The sequence below is a fragment of the Hyposmocoma kahamanoa genome, unplaced genomic scaffold (genome assembly GCF_003589595.1).
Source record: "Hyposmocoma kahamanoa isolate Upper Pololo Valley unplaced genomic scaffold, ASM358959v1 62, whole genome shotgun sequence".
Lineage (NCBI taxonomy): Eukaryota > Metazoa > Arthropoda > Insecta > Lepidoptera > Cosmopterigidae > Hyposmocoma > Hyposmocoma kahamanoa.
Genome location: NW_020653850.1, coordinates 10235712 through 10248639, shown reverse-complemented (window position 1 = coordinate 10248639; position 12928 = coordinate 10235712).

Sequence of the window (12928 nt, the reverse complement as noted above, 5' to 3'; positions counted from 1 at the left end):
AAGTCGACATCCAACCACGGCGGATGGTAGGCTGTGCCAATAATTATCCTGGCCCCACATACAACAGACGAAAGCCACATTTGTACAACACGGAGTGAGATAGGGTGAGGCACGGTTCTCGCAGCAATACCTCGATCTGAAATCCGAATCGAATGTGAAATCCTACGCCGCCTCCGCGCGACCATAAATTTAGTCGACCCATTTTATTTGTAGTTAAACTTTTACCGGAAACACATTCCACATGCGGTAAGTACGTAGAGCACGTTGTCTAGGTACTTACACAACGTGAAGAAAAAGGATAAAACACCGATCGCATGGACACCCGAAGCTGAGGCAGCGTTCCATGAATGTAAATGTCAGTTACAAAACGCAGTCACGTTGTCATACCCGAGCGCTGACGCTGACTTATCGCTGATGACCGACGCGTCAAATACCTGCGTAGGGGCAGTTCTACAACAACTAGTCAAAGGTACGTGGAAACCCCTAGGTTATTTTTCTAAGCGTCTTTCTATGACTCAACAAAGGTATAGCACCTATGATAGGGAGTTACTCGCCAATTACATGGCTATTAAACATTTTAGGAAGCTGATCGAAGGTAGACCATTGATTATCTTCACAGACCATCGCCCTTTAGTTCACGCATTGTCTAAGGTAAGCACTGATTCAGAGACAGCACGCAGAACCCACCAATTGTTATTTATTAGCGAATTTTCAAATAACATCAGGTACATCAACGGTGAGGACAACGTAGTCGCCGACGCCTTATCACGCGTCGCGACAATTTCCTGTCACACGACTACCGACTACGAGCAACTAGCTGAGTCGCAGAAATCTGATGACTACATTGTGCGCGCCGGACAATGTCGGTAAAAACAAAGTTGACATGAAATACATATTTTTGCCTATTTACAATGTAAACATTTTATGCGAAATGTCGACAACAAACGCGAAACCTTATTTACCCAAGTCTTTTAGACGCGTGGCTTTCGACATTATTCATAATATTAGCCACTCAGGTATAAGGGCCACACGCAAGATGATCATCAAAAAATTCTTTTGGCCTTCCATGAAATCCGACATTAGTAAATGGGCAAAAACATGTGTTAATTGCTAACGGGCAAAGGTGAATAAGCACATCATTTCAGAGTACGAGAGTTTCCAGTAAGCCGGCCGCTTAGAAAACGTCCACGTCGACATAGTTGGGCCACCACTGCCGATAACAGAGGACAGTTACAGGTATTGTGTTACTGTTGTTCATAGAGGCATGCGCTGGTCCGAAGCCTTCCCAATAAAGGACATTATAGTCGAGACGGTCGCCAAAGTAATCTACGAAGGTTGGATAACGCGGTAAAAACCGATTGAGGCAACTCGCGAAAATCGTAAGTGGTTTGTACATCCCGACTTACCGACGTGCAGCCACGTTTTCGTTCGTGATGACTCTGTTCGAAAACCTTTGAAAACACCATATGACGGTCCATACCAGGTAGTCAAAAAGGGTTCAAAAGTTTTGCAAATACAGATGCAAAACCGTAAAGCCAATATCTCAATAGACAGGCTAAAACCCGCCTATTTGTTAAATGAATCGGACATTTGCGTAACACCATGTATAGATCATGCGAATAAAAATGTACGGGGCCGAGACGACGGCAAGGGCGCGCTGATAAAATCGCGCAGTTTTATGTAGGGCATTAGAATAAGCAGTTTAGGTAAGTACAAAGTTTCAGTTAAATAGTAGTAGTAGTAGTAGTTAGTTCGGACAGCCACGGCGGTACACGCAGAGCAGCAATACCAGAATCTCTAACGCCCAGGTAGTCTGGATACCCACAAAGAGTCTGGCTAATGAGGCCTATGTTAAATGCTGTACCAGGGTCATAAGATTGCACTAGGCGTCATATCCAGGCCAGGAATTGTATTGAACACATTGAACGTGTTTACGTAAGCACAGAACACTTCATTAACATCTTCAAGTTGCTAGCAAAATAGAAATTGCAGGTGATATGCCGGAGCAACATGATGATGAGGATGGTGCTAATGTTGTAGCGCAAGCTGGCTCATCTATCAATAGTAGCCAAGATGAGCTACTTGCGTGACAGGGCCGTGCCAAATTGTTTAGTGAATAAATTGTAATGTAGAAAATGAAAAAGAATTATAAATATAAAAATGTAATATTATAATTTCTTACATCAGGGTCATTTTGTTATTATTTAACAAATACACCTTCAACTTTTTCAAATTAGTGTTTAGGTACATACAATATTATACTATTTATTTTTCTTAAGAAATAATATGGTAAACTGTATACAATAAGTTTTCACAAAATATAATAATTATTCCCTTGGTATTATCATATATAATATCTATTATATGAAGTTTGTCATAAATGAATTACCCACTTCATACACCAGTTTATTTCCAGTAGTTCCATGTACTCAGTTCCACAACTACCTACTTACTAGATATTACTATACAAAGTTAAAGTGGGTCTGCGCAAGCATAACATTCTACTACAGCAATTAGGTGTCATTGCTCAATAATTAGTTTGCTTCAAGTTGAACTTCCTTGTTTGATGATGATGGTCTCTGAAAAAATAAAGATTTTAGTGTTGACTAAAGGGTTTGCGACAAAGAATTTAGATTTTGATCTAGATTAAAATGTGCTGCAGTAATGATCACAGAAATTATGAAAAAAGGATTGAATAGGAACAAATTTACTTTTAAAAATGTTTTGTTCTAAAACTATGATAAACTGGTAATGCCAGAAAGATAGAACATGCAGAAGGGTCACAATGTCTATGTCACAGACAACATAAATACTAGTAATAGACTGGTTAGCGGGCGGGGTCCGCGTTACCTAGCTTATCACCAGACGGGCATATGAGTGTCAACAGCGCGTCAGTCGTCGTTCAAATGTGATACATGATTATTTTGTGGAAAAAGTAGAATTGTGCCATTACATCATGTAGCATAAGAAGCCAAAGTTTAAAAAATACTCCGGGAGTGATTTCATTCCATCGGTAAGTACTAAAACTCTGTATTTTCTAATATTTTGAACAATACAATACTATAATGTCGAAACAAAACTATTTCTTGCAACTCGGTACTGACAATATACATTGGTTGCTAGCCACCGCCGCCGTCAAAAGAACAATTCGAATGACACTCAATGAATTGCTTGCACTAGTGTCGTATTACCAAGTACCAAGTATAGTACCAAGTGTACTGGGTCCGCGTGTTGTAGTCAAATTATTGATACGTAGAAACTCTGTATTTAGAAACCCGGTTTTGGTTTAGTTCAAATTTTTTTTTATTATAGCGGTACCAATGTGTAAACATAAATTGTTTACAGGTATTTAAAAGCTAACAATTTTGATTACTTAGATTACTTAAATGTTCGGTCCCAATACTCGCATTTAAAAAAAATTTCAATTTAAGTAGAAACGGTGTATTAATGGAATAATCTCAGTACCTACAGAGTACTAAAAAACCGACCTCAACAGAACGTGGAATTTCGTGTATTTGCTAAGTTTTATTGAAATATCCCCTAGTTCGCACGTAGTTGACACTGGAGATAATAAAAATCGGTTCTCAGTACTCAAAGTATATTGAGAGAAAAACGCCTTGAATTGGAGAAATAGCAAAATCAACCATTAAAGTAATTGCTCCTAAAGTAATTTAGGCTCTAAATTTAAAAACGAATCTTCATGCGTGAACAGCCACCCTTCGAGGTGGATGATTTTCTTCAAAACGAAATGGGACCACTATGGAAGTACTCCCTTTCCAACAAAAAAAGAATCATGAAAATCGGTTCACAAATACCGGAGTTATCGCGTAACATACATACAAAAAAAAGAAAAGAACATACAGTCGAATAGAGAGCCCCTCCTTTTTTGAAGTCGGTTAAAAAAGGAAATATAGATAGAAGAGGTACAGTGTCGATAATTTTACAATCCACGTAAGTTCGTGGAGTATCAAATGAAGACTTTATGAGATTGGAGATTTTCTTTCCCATAGCCGCTACATGATTCCTATTGCTAATTTATACGTCACCTTCGTCCGCTTGAGTTCTTAGTTATTCTCAAAGGCATGATTTACATTTGCAGTTTTTGTATTGATTTTTTTAGTTTACCGCCGGATCCTTTTAAAAGGTCAAATGGGCTGAAGCAACAGGCAGTAAAAGCTGGGTACCTACTAAATGTAGCACCATTTGCTATAAGCATTTCATGAAATCACATTAAATTATGTACATATGAAAAACAACCGAAAAATTCATTAAGAAATAAATCATTTTTAAGACATGAAACTCAGAGTCGCATTCACAAAATATAGACCACATCTAAATGTAAAAACATTTCTGAAGCATTGTCAGTTATTTTTCGTCAAGTTTTCAGGAAACAAACGATTCGCTTCTTCGCCTTTGGAAATAAGTATCTTCATTTTCTCGACAAGCTCGTCGACGCTATAGGTGTAGTAATGTTCAGTCAGTTCAGAAAGAGGTAATTGTTGAACAAATATATCATATTTCAGGGAGAATAAAGATTTTTATGATGACCGTGTTTTAATATTTCAACTCTTCCAGTGATCGGATTGACTTGAAATCTAGTTGGTTAATGAAAGTACGATGACAGTATAATAAATCATTAATACTGTGATTGTAGCATGTAGCTATGTATAGGTACGCACACGCCTGCGTAGGTTATATCAATTAATATTTCGTGTAGTAAAACCTTATGCGTATTTGGTAACAAATGTGTGCGTGTAAAAGGCAGCTACGCTAGTTCTCCAAGAAAATGCTTTAAATGCCGTTTCCAAATACTCCGTGGTTAACCCTAATTATAGCAAGTATAAAGCAATGCCTTCAATATTCCGCTAGTTATGAAACATAATGTCGATATCAATTAAATGTCACATCCCTATCTGTAGATTGTCAACTTTTTGCTTTTGTTCCAAAAAGTTTGTGTTCATAGGATTCTTAGCTTTTATGTGACTAGTAATAATAAAACCTTATTAGTTCCAAACAAGTTTCAATTTTTTTTACCAAATGTTTTTTATTATTGTTTATTTTCGTTTGATAATTTTTAACCAATAAAAATTATGTTATCTTAGTGCTAATGTAAGATTACGTTTTCAAATGTGTGCATGTGGCGACACCGGTTTTTACACAAATGTTGCGTGGTCTATATAGCACTAACACTGAATATTTGCTCCTGGGGGCCTACCATAACCTTTCCAAAAACAATCTTATTTCAATGTAAGCTAATTTCAACATTACTTATGTTCATACCAAGACAAACCTGTCAACCGAGTAATGTATTATTACAAAAGTGATTGAAAGAACGAATGATTTCCCAATATTGTCTATCCCTTACTAAAATAGGAAAGAGATAACGCTATGTGAACTATATAATGCCATCTCTTTCTTTTTTGATGTTCCGAATCATCTTATCGTAGTATAATGTTTAAGTACTTAATGTTATTTACATTCAGAGAATTTTGATTGTTAAGAAAATAAAAGTATGTAATAATAAAATCAATTAAAATTACGTTGTTTTCAATAATTATTCCGCATTGTCGTGAAGAAAAATAAATAAAACAAGCTGAGTCTTGATAGTCACGTTGTGAATTCGGAACTACAGTCTAGTGTGAATTGTTATTTTCGCTAAGGAGCATATAGATGGCGCTGTTATAATTTTACGAAATAAACATCGCGTATTTTTATTTAACGAAAAATTATTTACTTTGTGCTATTAAATAAAAAATAAACAAAATATTGAACAGATCTATGCAAATAAATAAGTTCAACTTAACTTTTAATCATTACAAATCAATATTAAGATAATAAAACTAAAAATAATATTGTTTCCATTGCATCCGTGTCCAACTATTTTAAGATTGCTAGATTTGACATGACGAAGAGCAATATTACTTTTATGTTAAAGTCACATCATACTACGAACTGAGTGAATGATTAGTCACAAAGCTGCCAATAAAACATTACAATAAGCTTACGAGTACTTTAAGCGCGTTATGGTACGAAATGTCAATGTAAGGTTAAAGTATTATTGTTTTAAGAGGTTGTGGTAGGCCCCCTGGATACCAGCTTGACCCACTACGGCCGACCAATACCCCTAAAATGGCAACTACCTTCTGTTCCAAAGTAGTTAAAATTTATCAGCTGCCACTAGCCTGCCTGCCATTTGGGCCACCACCAATATCCTCAGCATGTCGCCGAATGGCCATATACTTTTTTTGGTTTTTGTTTTCCAGTCCTAAATTAATGCACTTAGTTAAAAGCGTTCATGATAGTGATAAAAAGTATTCCTAATATACGAAAGTTGTGAAATCAAGGAGGTGGGTTAGGTTAGTTACTTTTCCCATTTATCGGGTGACTTTTCTACACCGCCACAGCCGATCACTTCTCAAGCGACCTTGAGCTCCCAGCTGGGGTTTTAAGAGGTCGCCGTGCCTGTAATATAAACGGTCATAATTTTTTTGCTTAGATTGTACTATATCAAGTCATTGTTTACGTTACATCAGCTTCAAGTGGTAATTGCATTTTAATAAGTTTGGATGGAAAAAATATGATTCCTATATTGAGGTATCTTTCCATAAATTCGTCAAGAGCTGAGACTTGCTCCGGACTGGCTCGCAGCTTCGGTTCCATTGCTAAAAAGTCACAATAAACTTTGCAAAGATTTCTATCTTACATGAATTATGTGTGACAAAGCTATATCATAAAAGAGCTAAATATAATGTTTCTGTAGATACTTACTACTTTAAAATATGTAAATTAATAGTTGGGATCATTTTTCGCTTTCAAAAGTAAGTACTATATTTCCACTTCAATCCCGCGCGTTTCGCTATGAACGACGACCACTTTTCAAATTCAAAGTGACGTTTGTCGACGAAACCATAGACAATATTTTGATTTTTATCGAATTATCGAATAGAATGAAGGTTCGTCAGGCTCTTGTAACTTTGGCGACCTATCTATTGTCGTTTACGTTTAATCATTACCGATTGTGGAAATGGAATGGATTGGAAGCGTTTGCCATCACTTGTCTACGACTTCCGATCACAAAATAGTCTCTACATATTTAGGTGTTTGTGCCATCTAGCTGTAACCACAAGTCGGTTCTACAAATATCTAAAAAACTCAATAATTAAAAAATAAATAAAACTTTTAATTTCAAATAAATACAGAATTAACATAATAATTATTACTTAGTTCGATCATTACAGTAATCAACAGAACTCGACGTTTCAATACTTACGTTAGTAATAGAAAAATAAACTTAATACGTACATAAATATTTATAAGAAAGGTCAAACATAAAAGTGTTAATTAAGCATTATGTGTATGTATTTCTCTGTGCATATATGTGTGTACGTGTGCGTGCATTAATAATTACGTTTATGTGTTTTTGTGCAAAACCAAATTACTTATTTTACAAATTATTTTTTTGACAAATTCATTTAGTATAATAAGCGAGATCGACAAGTTGTATTATTTATTATGTAAATTAATACCATTTGATGTAGAAGACAGAGTAGTGAAATGGTAAATTTTTTCAGGTCTTATTTTGTTCGTCTTCTTAGGATGCGCCGGCAACCAGATTAGGCGCACAATGTCATATCTGTACCTGTTGTTTCATGTTCTTATTTGTTATTTAGAGGGAAAGATTGAAACAGTTTGAAAGTTGATTTCGTGTGCCATTTTGGCTTATTGCAGAGATTCCATAAAATTATTTTTATCATTTACTTGCATCGTGTACCTATAATAATAACGAATGAATAAATGAATTGAATTTACGAGACTGAAAATAGTTTGTTGTCTCTATTATTTGTCTATAATAAATAATAAGCGTAGATTTTTCCATGCGCCTTAAGGTCAGTGAAAAGGTTATCGCATGTTTATGCTATATTTTAACTTAGGTCGAAAAAAATGTTAATAATTTAATTAACGATTTTAAGTTTGCAAAACTCTTTCAGTGTGTTTATGTCATTAGTTTTTCCTTTTTTTTCTAAGTATAGGTTATACGAGTATTTAGCTTGTAGAGAGTGTTAAGACAGTAAATTGCCCAACCTCCTAGCCGAATGGATGAGGACTTCGCATATCTTTGATTTTTTTATCTTTACGATATGGAGGTTTTTATATAATTAATACGTTTTATATACCGAAATACGCATTGTACGGAATTTTTGTCAACAAAGAGAAATTCGTAACAAGCAAATTTGATAACATAGTGAGACGGAACGCCCATTTATATTTTAAAAAATCCTTGGGATTCTGGGTGTGGGCAGAATAAAGTTTACCTCCAATATAGAAAAGCTTAATTTAGTTGGATTTCAAACCACAAACCGATTCCTCCAGTGAAAACTACGCCAATTTAATTTTTTGGTCATTTTCTGTTAGTTTTATAAAGATTTTTAATATTTATTTTATTATTATTATGTTCTCCGAATTTTGTGAAAAAAAAAAGAAACAAAAACAAAATAAAAACAGAACACAAAGAACAGGTACAAAAATTTAGTTGACGTAGTGTTCAACTGCCTTCGTTGTCAAACGGTTACCATGCCGCAGCTCTACAATTTTAAGAATTCACAAATTGGCAATGAAACTATTTTTCCCGATTTAAATCGCGTTTATTTGTTTTTTCAAACAAACCGACGTTCGGGCCCTTAATAGGTTCCATGGTGACGGTTGTCATTGAAACGTCGGTTTGTTTGAACAAATCTACGCGATTTAAATGCGGAAAAATAGTTTCATTTCCTATGTGTAACAATCGCGAAAACCTAAGACTCGATAGATAATTCACAAATTCTTCTTGTCATGATTACAAAACTTTCATGGCGTAGTTTCGCTCCGTATTAAATAAACCTCTGTCAAAGTCTATTACGAATAGCGGAAAATGGATGGTTTAAGATAAATAAAAATAAAAATTAAATGATTTTGACTTACTGCTCTAGCCGTGTGGATTCCAGTGAACTTCTTCTTTGTTTCCTCATATTTTATCTCCACATCGGAAGTTATGTTCACGTCCACGGTGACTATAAATGCGGTTGACTTTACAACTGTGACCATTCTGTCAAAATTAAAAATATTGATTTGTAACATTGAAAATGTTTTGTAGAAGGTAGTAAAAAGCAGGAGGTTCGGTACTTAATTAATAGAAGTAAATCCATATTTAATGGTGTTTGAAGTAAAAATTAAATGAAAAATATTAAAATTTGCTACAATAAAAACACTATGTATTAAAAGACGGACGTTAGCATTATCTTTCTCTTTTACGCAGAGATTTTATGGATGTTAGCCCACTGGCACGGTTTTGATGACCATATAGGTTGTAGTACGAGCTTGCTGAGTCTATTCTCTCGTACGGTTTAAGCAGTTATTGGTGTACGTATACAATGAGTACATAATATTTGTACCTATGTATTCAATGTACGTTTATATATCTTATCTTGTACAAATTAAGCAACTATAAATAAGATATTTGAAATTGTTGGTTGACACACATATTAAGGAAAAATATGACAAAAATTATGTGAAACTATTCTCGATGTGTAATATACTGCCAGTTTACGAAAAATGGAAACTACTATTAATACTTTGGAGGAATGCAGAAAGGTTGATTTTGAAAATTCTGCTGAACAATTTTATATCACTAAACCTGGTAGCAATAAAAAATATATTGTACTTAGAACTCATTTAAATAAAGAGAAATCATTTGAGTCCAAACACACGGTAGCTGATTTATTTAGAGCAGTTGTTGAGGAGTTCCTCTCATCTGTCTGCCATTTCCATCATCAGATCAGCTTTATTACATCTATTGTATTTATTAAGATTTTTTGTGACATAACTCCACAAGTTTTGTTATGATTATGAATATAAAGGTCGACCACATAAAAAAATTTCGTCGGCCCGGTGGGAATTGAACCCACGTCCGTGCTGCACCATAGCATTGCTCTGTAACCACCACTCTGAGCCACGAGTCCAAGTATCGAGTCGTCGGCCGCCCCAGATTTAATGTTACAAACCCGAAGAAATTCGTCCTATGTGTTTTTGTTATAGAACTTTGTACTGACTTTTCGGCATTCGTCGCCGCTAGTGACATCTAGTGAGAGATTTTTAAATAACCTTCTCACCGCAGCCAGCTTTCTTGCAGTGCAGTATGGACGTGAGTCGACGAAATTTTTCTGTGATGAATTCATCCCCTAATGTAGCACCCTTAGCCAAGTAAGACTTAGAAGTGGAATATTCTCTTCAAAGTTGCATGAAATCAGTGTTGGGCGTTAATCAAGTAAATTTCAATCAGAAATAGAGGTGAGTTAGGGATGGGTTAGAAGGTGAGTTAGGGCGTGGTTTAGGGTGTGGGTTAGGGGGTGGGTTAGGGTGTGGGTTAGCCGCTCACGCGATGCACTCATCCTAACGCAAAATGGCGGCTAGTTGGTTTCGCAAATTAGAAAAGTATTCAGTTTAAATACAAGTTTTTATAAATAAAAATTATTATTCTGCATTGCTAAATAAATACCCTCCGTACTACAACAAAAACAACTCAAATAAAATGCAGTAATACATCACAAATCCTGCACTTAAAAAGCACTAATGAAATTTTTGGTGTACGTGGGTAAATATGATAATATTCCGTTTGAGTGGTTCTAACGTTTACCATGAAATTACTCCTTAAAGTATAGTTTATAAACATTATATTCAGGATAAACTTAAAAAACGCTACTTACGGTATGTTTTCAATAAATAAACACCGAAATCACCAGCCCAAACAAAACACACACGATTGTCGTGACGTATTTTTGAAGTTGTTTATTTTTTTTAAATGACAGACCCAGGCATTAAAAACTTTATGGTTAGCTAGAGTAGTTACCGAAGTAGCAATTAGTATTAGTTCTTTTACCTGTTATAACTTCGATATCCGATAAATCGGTATAAAATCATCACCGGCACCTCTAGGTGTGGTATGCATCTACGGCTGCATGTGAGCGGCTAAGGGGTGGGTTAAGGGGTGGGTTAGGGGGCCGGTTAAGGGGCCGGTTATGGGGCCTGTTTAGGGGCCGCTTAGGGGGTCGGTTAAGTGTTCGGTTAGGGGGCCAGTTAGGTGTTACCAGTTACCAGTTAGAGGTGGATTAGGGGTGGTTAAGGGGGTGGGTGAGGGGGTGGGTTAGGGGTTAGGTGGCGGGTTGGGTTAGAGGGTGAGTTAGTCGGTGGGTCAGGGGGTGAGTGACCTACCACCTAAGTCAACCCACCTACACACCCGCTCACCCACCTATTCACCCACCCACTCACCCGCTCACCCACCTACTCACCCACCCACTCAAACCCACTCACCCACCCACTACCCGACCACCTAACCGATCCCTAACCCACTCCCTAACCCACCCCTAATCCACCTCTAACCAACCCCCTACCCACCCCTAACCCACACCTAACCCACCCCTTAACGCACCACATAACCTACCCCTAACCCACCACCTAACCCACCCTCTAACCCACCCCCATATGCCCTATAAATTTATCATAATTGTCAGTTTTAATTGTTAATTGTTAATCAAAAACATTGATAAGAAAGAATGAAAAATAGAAAGATTGAAAATTGATTAATTGCTAATTGTAGATATACGCGATTAACGATTGTTAATCTCGTATGTATGGTTGTTGTAATTAATTAATTGTTAATTGCGGTTCTCGCAACTAACAATTGATCAATCGTTAATTGCTGTTTCGCAATTGACAATTAATTAATTGTCAATCTTTAATTGCCAGAACAATTAAATTTTGCCTAACACTGCGTGGAATCAGTACTGAGGACCACCTTACCAAACAAAAAATAATCATCGAAATGGGTTCACAAATGTCGGAGTAATCACGTAACATTCACGCAAAAAAAATCCTCCATTTTTGAAGTCGGTTAAAACGACTAATTAATCAATAGAACTCGGTCTGATACAGAGCTTTCTCTGTCTGACTGCCGAGGTGTGGAATTGCAATAGTGTGTAGAAATATTTTCCATTGCAACAATAAACCTGCGAATACAAAAAACCTCAGTCGGTGTCCCTGTTTAATAGGGTGGATGAATGATCCCGAATAAATCGTTTACTAGTGAGTCCCGGGCGAGTGTTTCTAATGAACGCTGCTTGTCTATCCGAGTCACGATCAAGTGGATTCCCGTAATGCCATATTAATTAGGTCCTATACATTAAGCATTAAGCCTTAAATTAATTTAATTTACTCGTACTTAATCCCGGTTTCTCTATTCCATCATTAACCCATTTATACTTTCTACTGTTGGGCACGGGTCTCCTCTCCAAGGACGGTTTAGGCCATAGTCCGCCACCCTGGCCCAAAGCAGTTTGGGAAGTTTTCCATTTGAAGCCGTGGTAGCCTAATGGTTTGACCTACTGTCTCTCAAGCAGAAGATCGTAGGTTCGTAGGATTATATGAGTAGGATTTATGTGCGAAATTTAATTCGAAATGTAGCTTTTCGGTGAAGGAAAATTTCGTGATGAAACCTGCACGTTGAAGAAGGTTCACTATCCTCGAAAAATGTGTTAAGTCCCCGCATTGGGTCAGTGTGGCGGTCTATGGCCTAAACCCTCGTCTGACAGGAGGCCCGTGCCCAGCAGTAGGACTTATAAAAGGCTTGATGACAGTTTATGATGATACATTTTCCGAGAGTTATAAACTTTTTTAGACGTGCAGGTTACATCGCCGAAAAGCACATGGTAAATTTAAAATTAAATTTTGCACATAAATTCCGAGAAACTCGGAGAAGCGAGGAGCGAGGAGTCAAACTATTATGGCTACCAAGGCGTTCTTTATTTCATTATCGTTTAAATTTACAAATGCGACCATTCGGATAGAAGGTTGCTTTTTAATATTGTTAATTGAAGCCACAGCAAGTCATGTATACTAT